The sequence below is a fragment of the Spermophilus citellus genome, assembly GCF_964194105.1.
Source record: "Spermophilus citellus genome assembly, chromosome: 2".
NCBI classification, from domain to species: domain Eukaryota; kingdom Metazoa; phylum Chordata; class Mammalia; order Rodentia; family Sciuridae; genus Spermophilus; species Spermophilus citellus.
Genome location: NC_138183.1, coordinates 42132239 through 42154770, shown reverse-complemented (window position 1 = coordinate 42154770; position 22532 = coordinate 42132239). Strand labels below are relative to the sequence as shown.

The 22532-nt window shown below is 33.5% G+C and overlaps 1 pseudogene across 1 annotated transcript; it reads left to right on the top strand.

Annotated features, from left to right (window-relative positions):
* The first annotated feature begins 19937 nt into the window (after window positions 1-19937).
* LOC308641505 (ran-specific GTPase-activating protein-like) lies at window positions 19938-21209 on the top strand (annotated as a pseudogene). Its single transcript has 2 exons — window positions 19938-20016; window positions 20604-21209. The product of its transcript is annotated as a ran-specific GTPase-activating protein-like (transcript).
* Window positions 21210-22532: the final 1323 nt, after the last annotated feature.

The following is a 22532-nucleotide window of genomic DNA, read 5'->3' as shown; positions in this document are numbered from 1 at the left end:
GGTATGTTTTGTGAAGAAATATTTCCAGCATTTCTCATATTTTTGTTACTTTTTATTACTGATCATATTTGATGAGCTCTAGTGAATTGAGTGATTGAGGACAGACAATCATCACTTTTATCACAATAATTTTTACTGATTTATCAATGAAATTACCAATGGAATTTCCTTCTTTTTTTTTGCTATAAAATTCTCTCATTAAATTTGATACATGCCAGAGTGTGACCATTAAAGTGAAGCATACTTCATGTCATTTAGTGAAGATTTGACTTTAGAATCCTAATATTTTTCCAACTCATTTATCACAAAAGTGATGAGACTAAAGATACATCTTTATTAAAAAAAAAATATATATATATATATAGTAGTTGTTGATGGGCCTTTATTTTATTTATTTGTATTTGGTGCTAGGATCGAAACCAGTGCCTCACACATGCTACGCCAGTGCTCTACCACTGAGCCACTACCCTAGCCCTCTAAAGATACACCTTGAATACTGCATTTGTCATCCTCATACAGTGTTTAACATGTAATAAACATTTGGTTTCAGGTGTTTATCCTTAATAATTATAGGATTTAACAACAGTTTCCCTTGTTAAAAATGTCAATAATTACAGGATATTGTATACAAAATTGTACATCGTTCATCTCTGTAGTTATGGAAGTTTATTATAGGTATGGAGATATGAACACATTGGTCTATTGTAGCTGGCTCACACTGCCTCTCCATGGGAGGCTGAGACAGGAGGATGGTCAGCCACAGCAACTTAGCACGGCCTAAGCAACTTAGTTAGACCCTGTCTCAAAAAGTAAAAATTGAAAAAAAAAAAAAGGCTGGGGATGTGGCTCAGTGGTTAAGTACCCCTGGGTTCAATCTGTGGTTCGGTATGCCTCCTTCCAATCCTATGTAGAGTGGCATCATAACAGTAGCTTACAATTATCATCAGAGTCCTAGTTACAGCATGGAAATTGTTAGAGTGACAATGTTGTTAGAAAACAATGTTGGTGAATATAATTAATTTTATTCTTAATTTTAAAATTATCTTGAAAGACAATTGATTAAAGAGAAATCACTAACAATTTATTTTAGAGTTTATAATATATAGAAGCAAAACATAGGCTACTGATAACCACAGTACAAAAATATGAAGGAGAAAGTGAAATTATGCTTTCATAAGCTTTGTATATTACATGCAAAATATTATTATAATTTTGAGGATAGTCTTAATATCTTATAATGCATATTATAAACTAAAAACCATCAGAAAAATCCTTAAAAGGTATATCAAATAAGACATAGAAAAGAAACAACGGAATCTGAAAAATATTTTCATTCCCAAATAAGGCAGAAAATTAGTTGGGATAGAAAAGACTTAAAAAACACTGTCACTCTACCTGATGGAATTGACATTTATAATATACATTAGGTTTGAAAACATAAGAATATATACTTTTCAGGTGCCATGATCTTTTCACCCAATATATCCTATTCCATGTCCTAAAATGTTTCAATAATTTTATAAGGAATAAAATTATACATAAAATATTTTCTTATCAAGGAATATATTATTAAATAATCAATTACAGAAATATCATAAAAACATGCAGCACTTTGTAAAATAAGTCATAGGTTAAAGAAGATATTATAAAATGGGTGTGGTGGTGCACACCTGTAATCCCAGTGACTCTGGAGGCTGAGGCAGGTAGATCGCAAGTTCAAGATCATTCTCAGTACCTAAGTGAGGTCCTACGCAACTTAGTGAAATTCTGTTTCAAATAAAAAAGAAAAAAGGGTTGGGGAGTTAGCTCACTGGTAAAATGCTCCTGGGCAATTCCAGATTGGGTTGCGGGGAGGTGGGGGGAGGCAAAACAAAAGAAAAAGAAAAAAAGGAACAGAAAAGAAAAACAAGAAATTATAAATTAAATTTGCAATTGTTTTATGTTAAATAAAATAGAATCACAATATATAAAATATGAGATGAAAGTGAAAGTATGAAAAAGGAAATTTATGCTTTCAATATTTACAGCAGAAGAGTCTAAAATCAATCGACTAAATTACCATCTCAAGAAGACGAAGAAAAAAATAAACCAAAAGTAAGTGAAATATTTAAAATAAGGGTCACATTCAGTTTATTAAAGTTGACAATCTTAGAGAAAAGTCAATTAAATAAAAGCTTCTTTTAAAAATAACATTAAAATTAATAAACCTCTGACTAGACTGAAAACAGAAGGAAGAAGTAACATGCAGTAGGCATGACATTACAAACAAAGGAGATATTAATGGTATGGGAGGGATTATGTTTTATACATTTTTATCACAAATAATTGCATGTCCAGATAAAATGTGCAAATTATTATAATTTGTAATAATATTCCATGATGGGCTGGCTTTACCTTGAGGTCTAAGGTGAAGAAGAACATCATAGTGAAAGGATGTGGCAGAGGAAATCTTAACTCATGGTGGTCTGAATGGAGAAAGAGAGAGAGGGAGAAGCTCAGGAGACAAGAATATAACCCCCAAGTGAACATTCCCATAGGTCTATTTCCTCCAGCCACACCCCACCTGCTTACTTTAACACCCAGTATATTATTTTTTTGTTTTGTTTTGTTTTAATGACAGGCACCGGGTATAAACTGTGCCATTGTGTTCTTTTTCTTTTTTTTTTTTAATATTTATTTTTTTTTTTTAAGTTCTCAGCGGACACAACATCTCTGTTGGTATGTGGTACTGAGGATCGAACCCGGGCCGCAGGCATGCCAGGCGAGCGCGCTACCGCTTGAGCCACATCCCCAGCCCCAACACCCAGTATATTAGACATTTCAAATTATTAATCCATTTGATGGATTAATCCACTTGTTAATATAATCCACTCATTATAGTCCTCAAAATCTAACGTTTTTTACCTCTGAACATTAACACAGAAGCTTTCGGGAGGTACTTCGTATCCAAATCATAACACTTTGTGACATAAGAGAGAAGTAAAATGTTATTGTTTAGATGTGAGGTGTCCCCAGGAAGCTCATGTGTGAAACAATGAAAGAGGATTTATAGGTGAAAGGATTGAGTTATGAGATCCTTAACCTAACCAGTGAATTAATCCAGGGATGAGGATTAACTGTTTGGGAACTATAGGCAGTGGGGGTGAGGTTGGAGAAGTAGGTCATTGGCAGTGTGTCTTTGAGGTATATGTTTTGTCTCTGGTGAGGGAAGCTGTCTCTTTCACTGCTTCCTGGTGGCCATGTCCTGAGTTGCTTTGCCCCATCACAATCTTTTGCCATGATGGTCTGCCTCACCTCCAATGAATGGAGTCGTCTGTTTATGGGTTGAGACCTCTGAAACCATGAACCTCAAATAAACTCTTTCTTCTTAAAATTGTTCTTGTCAGGTCTTTTGGTCATAGCAGTGAAAAGCTGACTAAAACAGAAATCATGTTATATGAAAACTCCAAGATTGAGAATTATTTAATATTATGCCAATCCATCTATTTTGATTGTTTTAATTCTCTATTATGAATAAAAGAAAGTGTCCACAAATGTCACATTATCTACAACTAATTAACTTGGATCGACTTTTATATCTCTCCTGATATTTGTTGCATTTATTATATTTTAGCTCCTTATTTTTAGTGATTATATTGTCTGAGCATCTGCATATACTCATAAATGGCCAATTTCTTAATCTGGGTACCTTAGAATTTAGTGGCGAAATAGCATAAGAAACTTGAGATATTCAACAACTATGAACTTACATCATTCATTCATATTTTAAGTGAAAAAGTAGTAACTGTACTTGGTATCTAATTTTGCCTGCAAATATGTAACATATTTTGACTGAGAAATTATAGCATATTGATTTCTTAATTCGACAGGGCCTGCAATTATTTCTCACTCTACTTCAATCTGTCTCTGCACTCTGAATTGCTTGTGCAGTGTCATCAGTTCTATTCATCCTTCTTTCCTTTTAAATCTTACTGGAAATGTAAGGCAGGATTGGATGCTTATAACTCTTCCCTTGGCATCCAACCAGATTTGGGGAAGGGAGGGCTACGTTTTTGTTTTACCCTTACATTCCTCCTTTTCAATTCCACTGACAGTTCTTTCTCCTGTGACTAATCTTTAAATGCTTATCTTATTCAGCATTCTACTTTAAACCCTTTTCCACTCACAAATTTTAATTATAATCTTTAATGTACATGTCCTCTTCAGCCTTCTATCATGATTGCCCATACACAATATATGTAACTCCCTATTTATAATGTTTTCATAGATGAATCCAGACAACTTAATCTCAGTGTGCCCAAATTTGAGATTTATTTCTTGCTCCCAATATCCTCTACACTTATGCTAAATATTTCAGTGAAAAATGAATATATCTAAGTCACATATCAAACAGCTCCCTAGGAATTCATTACTTTAGGATCTGATTAAACTTAAGAATGCTCCTGCCTTCTGAAAAAGACAATATTTCAATTCTTTTATTGAAAATGAAAAGAAAAATTTAGACATAAATGAAAGGTTTTACACTACCTTGATGCAAAATTAAGCTAAAACCACAAACTGTATTTTAATATTCCTGCACAGCCTTCATTTTATACAAAAGTATGGCTAGTCATATGAAAAACAGTTCTCACTTGAGGGTGGAGGTCCACAGGTGCCTGAGGACCAAGAATATGCGGGTTAATCAAGATCTTTTGAGAGAAAAGTGCAGAACAATTACAAAAATCATTTACCCTAGTTTTGACATGAAGATTTAAATGTATCTTTAAGAGTTTAATCTTAGAATAAGTAGATATCAACTTTTTTTCAAAATGTTAATATCTATGTACTTGATAGACACATATAGCTTTCTTAAGAATAAACTGCTCCTGCTAGAAGATAAAAAGGCCATCTTGATGTATCCACAGTTTGTATTTTCTTTTTCTGTTAAATATGATGTTACCTGCAGATACATCAGGACCATTGGCCAATTTGAAAAACAGTTTATTTTTATTTTGAATTAGAATTATATTTTTTTCCATGAGTGGGACTGGAGATTTTGAGGATTTATTAAAAATGTTATCTGTTAAATGTGCCTGAAAATCCTGGCATCATGAAATGCAATGAATAGCATTTTATCCTTCTTTATTTTCTGGAAAAAAAAAAAAGTTGGGTAGGATTGGCATTATTAAAAAAAAAAAAAAAAAAAAAAAAAAAAAACATTTGGTAGAATACACCAGTAAAAACAAGGGATAAAAAATGAGAGGATTTTAAATTTCAAAGATAGTTTTTTTTTTTTAATTGATACAGGGATATTCTGTCTTTTGTCAGTTTAGATATTTGGGTGGTAAAAGTAAGCAGGTAGGGTGTGGCTAGAGGAAATTGTTCTCTGGGAGTTTTCCTTTGGGGATTATATCTTGTCTCTTGGGCCTCTCCCTCTCTCTCTCTCTCTCTCTCTCTGCTTTCAGACTGTCATGAATTGAGATTTCCTCTGCCACATCCTTCGAATATTAGGTTCTTCTTCACCTTAGGCCTCAAGGTAAAGCCAGCCCATCATGGACTAAACTTCTGAAACCAACTGTGGGCCCCCAATACAATTTTTCTCCTCTAAGTGGTTGTTATTGGATATTTTGTCATAGAGATGAAAAACCAACACAAAAAAGTTATAACATTTGACTATGAAGGGTACAAGTCTCCCTTCGTTATGTAACTTGTCATCTAGAAAGAGAGGAAGAGAGAGCTAACAATTGTATTTCTGTGGGTTTAGGACTAAACAAAAAGTGACATACATTATTTCCACTTATATCTGAACAGATAAATCTCATTTTATGACTTATCTAGACTGCATGCAAATAATGATTTAAGGCAGATAATCCTGAGAGCCAAAGGAAAGAGAATTTCGCTAATACTTTGAAGCACCTGGTCCAGAATATCTCAGTTACAAATAACTTTACATCTCACAAACGCTGTGGGGAAATGTTATGGTTTATACATTAGGTGGCCCTCAAATGTTCACATGTGAGACAATGCAAGTAGTTTAGAGGTGAAATGATTAATGATTGGGCTATGAAAGCCTTAATGTAATCAGTGAATTAATCCTCTGATAGGGATTCACTGTGTGGTACCTGTGGACAGGCAGGGTGTGACTGGAGGAGGTGGGTAGTTGGAAGCATGCTCTTGGGGTACATATTTTTTCCTTGTTCAGAAGACCTCTCCTTCCCTCTCTCTGCTTCCTGGGGCCATGTCCCCAGCTGCTTTCCTGTGTCACACACTTCTGCCATGATGTTCTGCCTCACTTCAGGTTCAGACAATGGAGCTAGCCATTTTTGGACTAAGACCTTTGAAACCAAGAGGCCCAGAATAAACTTTTTTTCCTCTAGAATTGTTCTTGTCATATCTTTTGGTCACAGCAGCAAAAAAGCTGACTAAAACATATAATAATCAGAAAAGAATTTCAGATGAAGTCAATTAACTTAGTTCTTCTTGCAAATATATGCAAATCTCTCATTTTCTCCACTGTTACAACCCCAGTATAAGGCACCATCATATCCTACATGTATTATTTTAGTCTCTCTTATGGTTTGGATGTGAGGTGTCCCCCAAAAGTTCATGTGTAAGACAATGCAAGAATGTTCAGAAGAGAAATGATTGGGGTGTGAGTGTCTTAACCCAATCAGTGATTAATCTCCTGATAGGGATTAACTGAGTGGTAACTGGAGGCAGGTGGGATGAGGCTGGAGGAATTGGTTCATTGGGGGTGTGACTATGGGCTATATATTTGTTTCTGGCAATTGGAGACTTCTCTATCTATCTCTGCTTACTGATCATTATGTGAGCTGCTTCCCTCTGCCACATTCTTCCTCCATGATGTTCAGCTTCACCTTGAGCCCCAAGGAATGGAGCCAGCCTTCTGTAAACTAAGGTTTCTGAATCTGTGATCCCTTAAATAAATCTTTCCCTCTACTATATTTGTGCTAGTCAGGTTTTTAGTCATAGCAGCAAAAAAGCTGACTAAAACAGTCTCAGAACCTTTCTGTTTCTTTCTTCAAACTTGTGCCCCTGCCAGTAGACTATTTTGGGATCATATTTTGTCTCCTGGCCTCCTCCTCATAGAACCCAAAGCCACACTTGTAAAATCAAGAGGCATTAGGTTATTGTTTTATTCAAAATATTCTGGTGGCTATTTATCCTACTCAGTGGATATTTATGACCTGGGGTTCCTCTACTCCTCTGATATTGTGATGTCGTTTCTCATTATCTTCCAGGTTTGCTGTTGCTTTCTTTGGACAAGTAGAATCTAAAAGCAGAGATTTTAAACTTGCTGCTGCTTCTGCCTGTAAGCTGTGTGGTTTCTTCTTTCATTTTATTAATTTGTGCCTAAAACTACCTAATAAGTAGAGCCCTTCCTGATCATACAATATAAAATAGCTTTCCTATATATATGCTCTAGTAATCTCCTTCTCAAATAATACATAGAATAATTTTATTCAGTAATATTCGTCCCTATTTGCATCTTTATTCACTTTTTGATTACTTCCTATTTACCACCAACACAATGCAATCTCCATGTGACTCAGAGGTTGAGATCCCTGAGTTCAATCCCTGCTAACTCCCTCCCCCCAAAAAAAATATGTTGAGTGAATAATGACAATAGAAAAGTCAATAGCATTTAAAAATAGAAATTTTGTTTAGTTTTTTAATGAAACTAATGTACAAGTATTATAGTCTTAAAATTGATGCTGTCATGACTTATGTATGTGTATATATAATTTATATAAATTTGGTTCTTATTTAATGTTGTTAATGTAGTTTCTAAAAATATTCCTATTATATGACTTTTAATTTCAAATTACTGGACATTTTCTATTATAAATATAACATTGAAGAAGTGTTATATGGATAAAATGTTTTTTTCCTTTTAAATTGGTCACTCATGCTAGATTCCTATAATTGAACTTACATTGGCAAAGGACAATGACATTCTTAATTATCTAAATGTTGAATATAAATTGCTTTTAAAAAAACCTGTCTTCCTTGTAGATGACCACATTTCAGGTCTTTTGACAAAACCCATGTAAAAAAAGATGTGATGTTCAAGAAACGAAGGTGCCTTGAATAATTTAGAAGCTACATATAGACCTATGAAATATTAAAGGGACAATTGGGTACAATGGGGAGTCTTACAGAGATGCTAGTTTGACATCGGTCTCCTCCTTGCACAGTTGGCTGTTTGGCTCTAGTGAGACTTGAAATTCTGGGTTTGGTGAGACAGTAATTACAGTGAAGCTAATAAGTACTTTAATAAAAGTGAAACAGGCTTACTGACGTTCCGATCTTACAAAAAAAAATGAGCTCAAATAACTTCAGCTTTCTTTGGAATATTAAGCTGATATTAAACATCATTTTGAAGAACAGCCCATTCTTGGTACTCTTAAATAAATTTGTTATGAATAAGAACTATTCAGCAGCTATGTATTTACTTAAAAAATATGATAGGCTTAATAATCCCCTTTCAAAATGAAGGCAAGAAAGCAGGTGCACAGTCTCTTAAGTTGGGCTGACATGATTTGAAGATTCAGTGCTTACCATTTTATGGGATACATCTATGTACTTAGTCCCCATGTTGTAATCAGGAAGCTCTCTGTCACAGATTGTACTGCCGTACCTAGGTAAGGCAGAAAGACCTGAACATAGACCCTTATTTTTCTTAATTGAAAACCTTTGTTTCAGAAACCTAAATCACTTAAACCATTTCATTTGTTTCTAAAAATATAATTGCCTTTGTTTTCCTTTACTTCTTTTTCATATAAAATCATCATAATTAGACAAAGGGTTATATTTTTTCTGCTTTAAGTGAAAAAAAAATGATTGGAAAAAAACATGCATAAAAATGAAGTACCATGATATTTTGCTGTTACTTCTAAGAGGCCTCTGTTTCACTTTGCATCTCCTAAACAGTGCACTAGATTCTCCTTTTGAAGACATTCCTGAAGATGCAGGCAAATGGAGAAGATGAGACATGATCCCAAATAAACACTTTCTATTGTTAAATGAATATTTTGAATAAATTAATCAAGGTGGTGATCCCCCTTAATATTGGGTGTGCTTTGTATTCAGGTAGCACTGATGGAAATTCATAATGGGACCAAGACTGCATATGTCTCATTCAGGAGAGCCAACAGGTCCTCAAATTGATGACTTCTACTCTGGTGAATAATTTCAGAAATGTTGTAAAGGAAACAGCTAAATGGCTAAGTAACTCTACTATTCACAGAGACTCCTCACAATGTCTTGCAGTTTTGAATTGCCTTCACACCCATAATTTCTTAGGAAATCTACTTTGCACTCTCCTATGAGAAAGATTTGGAAGGGAGAGGGTACATTCTAAGCAAAAATGTAGTTCAGCAAGCTACTCACCATGTCAGTTATCAGGAATCCAGAGATATAAAAGAGAAACATATCTTCTAGAGCAGAGTCACAGAGTTGTCTTTATTGTGGTATAATAGACAAAACTGTATGTATTTATGACATACATGATATTTTTACATATATGTGCATTGTAAAATGACTACTTCAATCAAGCTAATTAACATATTTATCACCCTAGGTCATTATCCTATGTGGGCACATGTGTGTGGGGAGAATATTTATAATTTGCTCTCTTAGAAATTTTTAAGTATATATGATTATGATTATTAAGTTTAGTCACTGTGATATACTACAGACATCAGAAATGAATTCATCTTGTCTAATTGAAACTTTTCACCCTTTGAAAAATATCTCCCCAGGTTCTGAGAACCACCATTCTAATTTTGCACTTGTAGGGTCAAAGATTTTTGATTGTATGTATAAATGACAGCATATAGTATTTTCTGTCCTCTGCCTGGCTTATGTCACTTACAGGTATATCAATGTTCTCAAATGGCAGAATTTTCTCTCTCCCATTGTATATTTATGCTGCATTTCTTTATACATTTACCTCTCTTTTATTTTTTTAGTTGTAGATGGACACAATATCTTTATTTTTTACTTATTTATTTTTTAATGTGGTCCTGAGGATCGAACCCAGTGCCTCACACATGCAAAGCAAGTGCTCTACCACTGAGTCATAACCCTAGCCCTCCATTTATCTCTTTATGAATGCTTTGACTGATTTAATATCTTAACTATTGTGAATAATACCAATTTTTCAGTTAAATACAAAGTAATCTTACCCATATTCTACTACAGTCTCGCTAAATGGCACAACTGGTTTATTTTATATATCTTCTGTTAATAGAATAGCAAGAATAATACTATGACTCATTCTCTGATCCTGGTAAAATTATATGTTAGTAATGGTACTTTATTGTGGATGCATCCTTAGAGTGTTTCCACAAGGTAAACAATACCAATCTGTCAGAACTGGTATTTGAAGAATTCTGGCCAACACATTCTCCATTTTAATTCTTTGGTAATGTAGTTCTCTTGGTCTTAGGTAGATCTCACATATCCAGATTGTATTATGTCCATTATAAAGGCCTGTTCTTATCACATTTTCTAACAGGATAAACACTTGTTAGTTAAAACTTCCCAACCTACAATGTTTCATAAATGTGATTATGCAATTTAGTTTCTTGTTTTCTTCTTTCATTTCCATCCTTGTTATTGGTCTGTTTTTTGAGGATATGTGTTTTCCTTTAATGATTTGCATATTATTACTGCTATTTTAGTGCAATGTGTAGTAGTTAGTCAAACTCCCCAAATTCATATCATCTTATATGTATAGGTTTATTTTTTTAAAGTTTATTTTTGTTAGTATTTCAAAGTTGTATCAGGAGACTACATAAACTTAGTTGCATTTATAGTGAGCTTCAGATACAAATAATGATTATGATAGAATGTATAACTGCAAAAATATCAAAGCAGGTTTGTGTCAATAGAAGCAGAGGAAGGTTTTCTCTGAAAGTGAATATAAAATTATTGTTTTGGAATATAACTTTATCTTATAAATATTTGCACACATTCTGGACTTCAATAAGATGCTCTTACTAAAAGCTGTTATAGAGAATTTTTTGTTTTATATTTGGAGTCCTAGCACCAAAAAGAGAAATGATGAATGTATTTTAAAACTCAAAGTTGATCCAGATAATGGAAAGCAGTCAATAAATGTTATAGGAGACAGCTAATGATTTTAAGAGAACAAAACAGTCTTTGTGTGTGTGTGTGTAAATGTGTGAGTGTGTGATATGTGTGTTGTGAGAGTATATGCATGTTAAGCATAAAACAATCCATTGATTTTGCTATTTTGCCACCTCTTGAATGATAGCTAAAACAAATATACCTGCTAGAATGAAGCAAAATTATAAATTATTAACACATTAGAAGATCTACTGAGCTACTCACCATGGAGTTTGTCAAAGACTATGGCATAGAGTACCTAAAATTAAAACCAAATTTGTCTTATTAGGGAAATAGCTTTGCTCAAAAGGGACAAAATATAAGCCCCAAAGGGATATCCCCCAGTGACTCACCTTCTGTAATCACATTGTACCTGCCTACAGTTACTGCTCAGTTAATCCAGGTCAGTGGATCATTTGCAAATGCATAATGTTTACATTATTTATGTATGCATGTGTGTGTGTCTAAAGTTGGCTTACCTTTGCTCAGTGATTGAATAACAAATGTTTATGAACTTTAATCTATATTTTAAATTATTTTTAAAGGAGTCAGTTTTCTTTAGAATCCTCTTTCAACCCTTATGTAATTGAAGTTCATGTTCAGGATCATGGATGTACTAGTCCTCATGCTTACACACGTTGGAAAATGCAATCAGTGTGGTTTCAGCAGAAAGGTAATGTAGCTTGCTATCCATTTCTCAGGTAAAATTTTATTCTTTCTCTGTTTTCATTCTTTAATGTCTTCCCAGAACTAGCATATAGACAAAGTTTTTTATGGAGAGAAGAACAGGTTAACATAATTATTAATTCTTATGAAAATTTATTATTTTTATTGGGTTTGATTACTGTATAAGTCTTCCATAAACTTCCAAAATAAAAAAAATAGAATAAATTTTTACATTAATCATTTTTTAAAGTGTACAACGCAGTGGTTTTTATTATACCAATAGAGTTGTGCAACTAAATCCACAACAAATTTTAGAACATTTTCGTCACCCCCAAAAGAATCTGGGTGCTCATTGGAAACCCCCATCTCTACCTTCCTATAGTCCTGGAAACCTTACATTAATCATTTTTAAGCATCATTTCTTTAAACATCTTTTCTTTAAAATCTATAGATTCAGATCTTGTATTTAAGGAGGAAAATGCTTTCTGTTTGTTTTGCTATATTAACTTGAATTTTTTTATGTTGTCTTGTTTTGAATCCTAAATGTTATCAGTGAGAGTGAAGTAAGGATATTTATATTTTAACTTGTATAAAGGAGGTCATTGAAGTGTTGTATAAATGTTAGTTAGCTTCCTAAGCAGAATAGATAAACTAAAATTTAGTAGTAAATATGATAATTTCTCTACCAAGATTTTTTATATGTTTAGAAAAGCTATATTAGCAGAGAAAATATATAATAATAGAGTCATATATAAATGAGCACACTTCAGAGGAACAGAGAGAATGAGGTGGCATATTCTAGTCTTGAGTGTCAGTGGGTCAGAAGAAAAAGCTTAGCATGGTCTTCACATCTGTTCCCTGAGAAAATGGATATGGTTTTAATATGCAGATTGGCTAATAAACTACGCAGTCTAAAATCAGTTTGACATTTTAATTTAATTTGTCAGAAGTGAATTTAAACACAATACCCTTCATGTTAATGGCATTTATTTTTCATAGCCCTTTCTCTCATATGTTACAAAAATGCCTTCTCTGCTGAGTAGAAATTGAACTGAAATTTTTTTTTCAATAAGTAATGATAAATTATCCATTTTACTAATGTATCAATGTAGAATTATTACAATCAATTATTCATCTATATGTTATATTAATTTAAAGGATTTACGACAACTAAGAATATCCAACTATAGATGGCATTTTATATTTGTAAGAGTTTTCACAAAGTAATTTACCACAATGACAGTGAATTTCTGGAGGGGATTCAGGCATTGGGTGGGTAATACATATTCAAATCATGAGATAATATGGTTAACATTTGCCGTCATATTAAATTTAATCTCCCACTGGGGAAGCAGAGGTCTATGGAAGTTAAATAACTTGTTTAAAATTCTCCTGATTGATTGAGACTACAAATCGTATCAAGCTTTAGGGCCATGGCATAAGTAAAAATGAAAGCCAAGTGTCATGAGATAGATGTTTCCCAAATCACTTTTAAAATGAAATTATGAATTAAAACCACAGAAACACTAACTACACAGAGGCTTTAAAGTATTAGCATCCTCACCACTTCTCTCTGTTCATAGTATTGCTTAAAAATAGGAATAAAGGCAGGATAATTACAAAATTTTTGTGGTTAGAGGAAATGGTAAGGAAAAACATGACACTGAGTCAACTCCTAGGTTTTTTTTTCTGATAGATTTTTAAACTTTTTCACCATTCTACAGGCTTTCCTTTTATATACTCAGAACTCCTTGTTACAGTCAATTACTACTGTAGATTCAATTATGACCAGTTACATTTTCATCTGTTTCACTCTGATCCCTGGAAAATCTGTCAACCTGACCTGTTCTTGTCTTGGCCTGCAGGAATGGGCCACTCAAAAGTATTAAACTGATCTTCCATTTTTAAATACCATTTCAAACATTACTTTCAACCTAAAAGCACAGTTTGTCTTTTTTCTTAATTTTCTGTACCTTCTCTCTGGTGCAGTAGTGATTTTTCTCTTAACACAACCTTGTGTTTTCACTAAATTTTAGTGTATGCTCATATTGTATTTTTTTATATTCCTTTGTTCCCTCCATGTAAATCAAGTTCCTCTTTGTTTCAGCCATCCATACAGGTGACATTTCAGAGCTTTGTTTCTAAACTATAAATTAGGGAGGAAATTTTAAGCTTTGCAAATGATTTACAAGTGATAAAGTAGAATACTGCACTATATTCTGGGAAGGGTCAAGTTAGGTCCTGTCTTGTCCAGCTAAGGACACACAGGTGTAATGGCTCCTTCACAATTTGTCCATTTTCCCTTTAATCTTTGGAAAGTCATTTTGTAATATTTCAAAACTCCCATATTGCTTGAGGAAAATTTGTCATATAACCAGGTTATAACATTAAAATAATACAGCTATTTTTCCCTATGTGATTTATAATATTGCATGTACCCAGAATGTATAATTTATTAGTCATGAGGCAATATTTTATGCCAATTGTGTAATTTATTTCATAGATCTTGATTAAAGGCATAGAAATTGATTGCAGAGAGTAGATAAGTTGCCAATAATTTCTTTTTGACATTTCTAGAAGGCATCACTTATTTTCCACCTTTAGGCTGCCAACCTAATTGTGCTCTTTTTTTGCCGACACACAGAGATTACTAAAGAAACTTGAGTATGGTCATGTTTCTAAGTTATTCTGCCTTCAGTGTATTAAACTCACCATTGCGATGCCTCACAAGTTAGATTCTTCCACAGTTTGAAAATATCATGACAGAGAATTATTCTTTACTCTGCCTGGAAGCCATTATATCTTCCTATGTGGGCTTCATTGACTCCCTGGTTAGGAAGCTTTATTTGTCTATCTTCTGTTGCATATAACACAAGATCACAAAATGAGAAAATTGTAAACAAAGATATTTGTTTTGGCTCATAACTCTACAAATGCAAGGTTACAGAGTCATGTCTGTTGATGTTTTTCTTTCTCACAGAGTCCTGATGTGAATTGGGGCCTCACATGCAAGAAATGAGTCACATGTATGTGTGTGTCTTCTGGTCTCTGTCTCTGTAGTTTCAAAGCCACAGTAATCAATCATTGGGACTCTCTACTAATGACCTTATGTATTTCTCATCCCCTCCTATAAAACATAGTCACATTACATTTTCACTGTCTTAGTACCTTACAGTGGGGGTTGAATTTTAACACAAGATAACTTGGGGGACACACTCCAACTATATCTTTCCCATTTAAAAAAAACAACACTATATTCTGAGCTCCTATAGTCCATCACCTTCATATGACCTGTATCACATCTGGGCTCAGTAGTAGTTTAGTAGCATTTGAAGGTTGTAGCATACTTTTAAATGATTATACAAAAAGCATATAAATAATTCAATGATAATGATAATGTAGTGAGTAAGCAACAAGAGTAATAAATCAATCATCAAAGGGGTTCCTTAGTATTATAAATATTTTTTTTTCAGTATTGATCACTATATATAAATAGGTGACTTAGCAACATTTTCCATTTTTAATTAATAGCTCTATTGAAATATAATTAAAAAACCGTATAATTCACTCTTTAAAAATGTGCAACTAATTGTTTTTTAGCATGCTCTCTGTTCTGTAACCACAGAAAAATATTCTGCCAACATCTTGAATAAATGAGGAAACACATCTTTCCTAGTTCTTGCAGAATGAAATATAGCCTGCCAACATCTTGATTTGAAAAAGTCAGAACCAACTAACTGCAGAACTATGACAATCTTTGTGCTGTTTCAAGTAAGTGGTTTCTGTTAATTTGTTATAGCAGAGCAGAGATTGAAACTAATATAGCTGTCCAAATAAAGCATACAGTGTACTCAAATGTCCTGGAGTTAGTAGAATAGCATATCATAAAGAGACAATAATTAAATATTTTTAAATTATAAAATTAAGATGTCTAAAAGTATAAAAAGCAAATCTGTCAAGGTATATAACAGGAGAAGAATACATAGGTTTACTAAGTAGGAAACTTAGAACATGAAGTTTACACTGTTATCTGAGGAATGGGAATATGATTGACAATCTAAAGTGGTGGAGTTATATGGTCAGTTATTTGTAATAGAAATATTAGGCCTGGCTGCTGGGCTCCATGCAACTACATTGGAGGAGGGCAAGGCCAGGGTAAGATACCAACTGTAAGACTTGTAATAATTCAGGTAAGAGCATGCTGCCATGGTACAAGTAATAAGAATTAGGCTGGGAAAAATGGAAGTATAAAGGAGAGTGTTGAGTTAATATAACTAAAATCTTGTGATTTCTGGGTGTGGGCTATGAGAAAGAATGGTTAACACACAGTGACAGCTGTATTTTTGGCTTGTTTGATAGAGATGGGGAAGAATGAATATATTAAAAGGCAGCAGAGATGAAAGAGAGTTATTTATAGAATATTTTAATTACTGAATCTATTTATTCCTAAATCTCAGCCATATCTCTTCATTCAGTTCTGTGAGATACCATATACCTTCAAATTAAATTGTTATTTTGTATATCTTAATTTAAATCGGCATTTTATTGTTTTTCAGGTTATATGGTAGTCATTTCCATGGAAAATGAATATGGCACTAAAGTGTAGAAGTATGTGTAAAAATAAAAAATGAGATGTAGACTCTATTTATGTGAAGAAAATGGTGAATAATGCAAGTGACATGGTCAGACTTTAAATAAAAAGACACTTTGTGGTTTGTACTAGTGAGGAGTTATGGGTATAGAAGAAATTGATCTGCCTGGAAGATTGGCCCTAATGATTACACCCATGAGTTACCAATGACGAAGGAAAGCATTCCTCACACCAATTATTACTTTATCTGCAGTCAGGTACCTCTGCCAAAGATATTCAAAATTAAATCAAGTGCCCAAGATATTTCAAGTGATCAAAAGTTTGGATTGTACCATCTTACACACAAATGCTGTGGATAGACTGTGGAAATACAATCCATATGAAAGGAAGGTTAAAGACAAGGGATTAGTATCTGTTTCGGGAAGCACCCCTGTTACACATCTGATCCCTTTGTGATGTTGATAAGCCACATGTGGTTAATAGAGATTCCATTTTAATGCATGATAATATCACCCTTAATATGTTGCAGTATTGCTATATTTAGTTGTTAATCTATTTTAATCTACCACATTTGAATATTCAATAAAACCTATCAACAAGATAAAAGGCAAATAGATAAGAAGGCAGTTTTTGAAAGGGTGTTAATAAATGGATGACACTGGTAAAATAACAGCATAACATTTATTAAATCAAGCTTAGATCCAATTAAAATCTTTACTAAGAGTTTCAGCCTTATTTCTCAAGATATTTCTACGTTCCGGAGTCTGCAAGCATATTTGTTTAGGTTTTCATTTCCTTCTTGAAATCTGCATTAATATCTACAGTACATGATGCCTTTAGGAAGAATTTTTTATCATTATGGGCTATCATTACACAGAAAACACTCAGGTTTATGTCTCTCTATTTGGTAATTTAGCTTTGGCAGCAGATGATCTGATTCTGAGTCTGTCTACAGTGAATAATTGAATGTCAAAAATGTTTTAAATTAAATTCTGACAAAGATGAAGTGCTTTGTGGGGAAATTTAAATGTTTGTTAAGTTCTTTGTCCTCTTTTCATGGCCTCAAAATGGTTGCAATTTTGTATCTGCTTTTGCAAAGAAGAATCAGTATGCTATTTAAGAATCTGTGGGGGGAGTCTTTAGGCACATTATATCTGTACCTCTATATTTGTTCACCATTTTAAGTTTATTGTAAGTGTAAAATAAAAAGAGCAGCAGTGAAAGAATTTCTGCCAGGATAGACTAATTAGTATCAATGTATATTTAATTTCCTGTTAGCAGCTATATGCATAAGAAATAGGGCTGATCACTGTTTTAAAATTATTAAGCATAAAGAAAAATTTATAAGTGGCTTTCTGTTATACTAAAAAGTCTAATGAATAACACAGTAAGAAGAGCTAATAGTTTTCTTGCATGTGGCTTTCAAATATACCCACTTTCTATTTTTAAATTCAGTATGGACCCTTAGGAAAATGAAGTACAGGAGAGTTCCACATTTGCAGGAATGAATCATGATTTAGAAATAAAACGTTAACTTTGGATTACTGAATATGTGTAATTCTAGCCCTATTACTAATTATTTGTTTGATATTGTACAAATTATTAATAATGAGCTCTGTATTATTCATAATTTGAGAATTTGATTTTCCTCATGTAATCATTCAATCAAGAATTATCATTGTATCCTACTGTGTACTAGTCATAGTCTAGGTGTGGAAGCTGAAGTAGTAACAAAATAGAGATATTTTTGCCTTCATAGACCTTAATATCTAGTGGGGAAACAATGAGAGGATAAAATATGTAACCAGTTATATTATAATAAATGCAATACAAAAAGGAAATGGAGAAAGATAGGAAGTGTGTGTGTTCATATTTTGTGTTTGATATGCAGAATTCTGAGAATGAATACATATATATATATATAAATTTTTCCCCAATCATTCAAACAGTTACAGATAGATGCAGAGAATGATTGACTGACTTATCAAACACAAATGGAAACATAATGGTAAGGTTTCTTTCTTGTTTGTTTGTATTACTGACCCAAATACTCACTGCTAGAGAACTAATTCTTTATTTCTTGTGAAGCTAGAACCAAGTGCTCTACTGAACCAAAAAGGAAGATATTAAAAAATAGATAAGATTTTGTTCCTCTTAATTGTAACATGGAAAATATGCCTATCACTTGACAAGAAATGTTACTGATGGCAAAAGAAATTGCCAAATCCCTGTTAGTAAAACTTCAAGTTTTAATATGTGTTATGAAGCTTTTTCTGTGCAACCCACTAGGATTTTCAAGAAGAAAGCTTGACTGTCTCTATCTTCCTTATTTGTGTTTGCTTCATTGCAGGTACCAGGAGGTATTCCAATCAGTACATCCTTGTTGGGTGCAGTAGAATGAATCTGTGCACGTACCTGATACCTGCTTAGAATGACTTGTACTTTCTCCTAGAATCAACTAAGCTAAGCTGCAATGCATGCAGCAGGTTCTTATAGTCATTGACAACATCATTGCTATAAAGATGAAAAGTAAACTTTAAAATAGTCATTTTAATTTTCAAGAACTTCGAATGGCTTATTCCTAAATTATATTTGGTTTTATTATTTACTATCAGTAAATAACCAGACACACATTTATCATCGTAGAAAACTCACATGGGGAAATATATTTGTGTTCCGTATGCTTAGAAGTTGGAGTATATAGAATCATCTTGCCTATCTAAAATTATATGTTGAGAAAAAAAACTTTTTAGGTTAGTTTAAACAATTTTCTACATACTAAATAATCTAAAGTAAACAACAGTAGGCGATAAGAAATAAATTTGTTCAAAGTAATATTATTCAAAAGGACTGGTAGTAGTAACTACTTTGATGATTGTTTTCTTTGTGTTTTTTTTTATTGTTGGTCCTTCAAAACATTACATAGTTCTTAATATATCATATTTCACAGTTTGATTCAAGTGGGTTATGAACTCCCATTTTTACCCCGTATACAGATTTTCTTTGTGTTTTAACTTCTCTATAATAAACATAATTACCTTTATATAAAATACATTTCAATTTAATAGCAAATTTTGTTTTATCATTATTTACCTGGATTAATATATCATGGATTTTTAAATGAGTTAGGTTCACTAATGTCACCACTGTCCACTAATAATTGCATTGAAATCAGTATTTTAGTTATTATATTGTGTATAGATTACCAGAGGCAGAATCTCAGCCTCACACCCATTTCATTGCCTCTGCCTCCTAGTTAACCTCCAACTTCACCTCCAGCAAAAACTGTCTGCTGGTCAACCTTATCTAGAATTTAGGCTATGAATAGGGATAAATTCTGGAAACTGAGACTAAGCTTAGCACCAATGAATGCCACTTCCACAGTCACTATTTAATTGTATCCAGGCTCTAAACATAGATGGGAACATACAACATCTGGAAGGGTACTGGTCGTTTGGCCTTCCTGATCTGCCCACTGGTTCAATGGAATCTTTCTTGATATTGTTTTGAGTTAAAGATCAATGAAGAGTAGACAATTTCAATGATGTCCAAGCCTGACACCCCAGGAGTAATAAGAGGAAGTCATTCAGAACCAGCAGCCACACCTGCTAAAAGTGTACTTGGTGGGACTGACACTCTAATCTGTCTCTAGCTTGCCCTGTGTTGGCCTCCTATTACTTCTATACTCAAACACTAACATCCCAAGTTAGTGTTTCTGAGTCAGATCTGCCCAGAGTTTGAAGGATTAGCATTCAGGGTCTATTAGGGACTCAGGAGTAGAATTAGCAGCCTACTTCTGGAAGAATGTGTAGAAGGGATTTGATAGCCCCTTATGAGTGAGATAAAAACTTGAGTATCTGTTGGACCCAAATGAGTATCGAAATACGGCCCTTTCTGAGCTAGCTCTGTCTTGGTTTATGAATTAGTATGTTGATATGATTAAATATTCCTTAATTTATATTGATTAAGAGCTTTTAAATTGAAAGTGCATTATTTTAAACTTTATCAAGTACTTTTTCAAAGAATGATCATATGAGTTTTATACGGATTATTAATATGTTGAACTGTATTAATATATTTTCTAATGCTGAAATATGTTTTTAATTCGGATTAAAATTGTTTACTGGGGCGGCTATTGGCGGCCACGTGAGTGGCCCTGCCTCCGCCACCAACCCCTGGCGGCCTGTGGGTTCGGGGTCTGTGGAGCTAGGGGCTGGAGTGCACGGGCAGGGCCTGGGTTATCAGAACCATGGTACCTCTACTGGGAATGCAGATGAGTCTAATCACGACCCCCAGTTTGAGCCTATAGTTTTGCTCCCTGAGCAAGAAATTAAAACGCTGGAGGAAGATGAAGAGGAACTTTTTAAGATGCAGCAAAGCTATTTTGATTTGCTTCAGAGAATGATATTCCAGAATGGAAGGAACGAGGCACTGGTGATGTCGAGCTCCTGGAACATAAGGAGAAAGGAACCATCCCCCTCTCATCAGGAGGGACAAGACCCTGAAGATATGCGCCAACCACTATATCATGCCATCATGGAACTGAAGCCAGTGACCGTGCCTGGGTTTGGACACCCATGCTGACTTTGCTGAGGAGTACCAGAAGCCAGAGCTGCTTGCCATCCACTTCCTAAACGCTGAGAATGCACAAAAATTCAAAACAAAGTTTGAAGAATGTAGAAAAGAGAGAGAAAAGAAAGGACTGGGCAAAAATGATAATGCTGAAAAAGTAACCGAAAAGCTGGAAGCTCTTTCTGTGAAGGAGAAGAACAAGGAAACTGGAGAGGAGACTGAGGAGAAATCCGAGAAGCAATGAGTTGTCTTAATTTCTTTTCCTTTTTCTTTTTCTTCTTTTTCTTTTTTTTTTTTTAAATTTTGCCCTGCCCTTCCTTTTGGGTTTATTTTTATTCTGCTATGTTTTCATAAGGACTTTATATAAATAACTGAATTCCAATATTCAGGGTTTTTTTCCTTAAGTTTTTACCTTATTGAAGATGACTTGAGAAAATCCATTCCCCAGCCATGAAAATGTACTATGCTAACTTTCTTTTTCATAGTGGAAAAACTTATTTATAGTCATCAAAAATAATGAATAAAAAAATGCATTTGAAACCTGAAAAAAAATTGTTTACTGAATTTTTACTAATCATTTTTCACCAATATAAATAATGAGATTAGTTCTAGTTTTCTCCCTTTGTACTAAGTTTATGAAATCATTATTAATATTTTACAGTTTCAAAAAAATTTAGAAACTGTTCATTAGTTTTTCTCTTAGAAAACTTAAAGACTGGGCTGGGGATGTGGCTCAAGTGGTAGCATACTCGCCTGGCATGCGCAGGGCGCTGAGGTCGATCCTCAGCACCACATAAAAATAAAATAAAAATGTTGTGTCCACCGAATAAATATCAAAAAAAAAAAACCTTAAAAAAAAGAAAAAGAAAACTTCAAGATTACTCAATGGATTAGGAGTGTATTGCAGGAGTAGAGTGCTTGTCTAACATGAGTGATGCTCTGAGTTCAATCCCCAGTGCAATAAAAAAAAGAAAAAGAGCTGGAGCTGTTTCAGCTATAGCACACTTGCCCAGGATGTGTGAGGCACCGGGTTCGATTCTTAGCACTGTGTATAAATAAATAAAACAAAGGTCTATCAACAACTAAAATAATTTTTTTTTAAAAAGTACTGTTATCGGAAATGAAATGTTTCTCAGAAGTTCTATAAATTATTCCTATGCAATTGTCTATAGCTGATGAAGGTTGAATTCTTTTAAATTTTTCTTTTATGTGTGGTTTTTATCACTCAAGTTAATTTAAGATCAGTGTTTATATAGTTCTAATTTCTTAGAAAATTATTCACTTAATGTAGATTCTCAAAAAGTTTGCATAGAATTGAACAAACTTTTTCTTACAAACAGCATTTATAAATCTGAGACTTATTTCCTTCTACTTATTTCAGATATACTTTCTTACAATCTGGCATAATTTGGTCTTTAATTTTGCTATCTAGATACTCAGTTTTCCAATTAGTGAAAATCTTTTGCCAATTCCACCAGTAATTTTATGCACATACCTACTTTTCAGCACTGGTATGTTTACTTCATTTTCTTTATTTTCAAAGAAATTTTTAGTTGGAAAACATGGA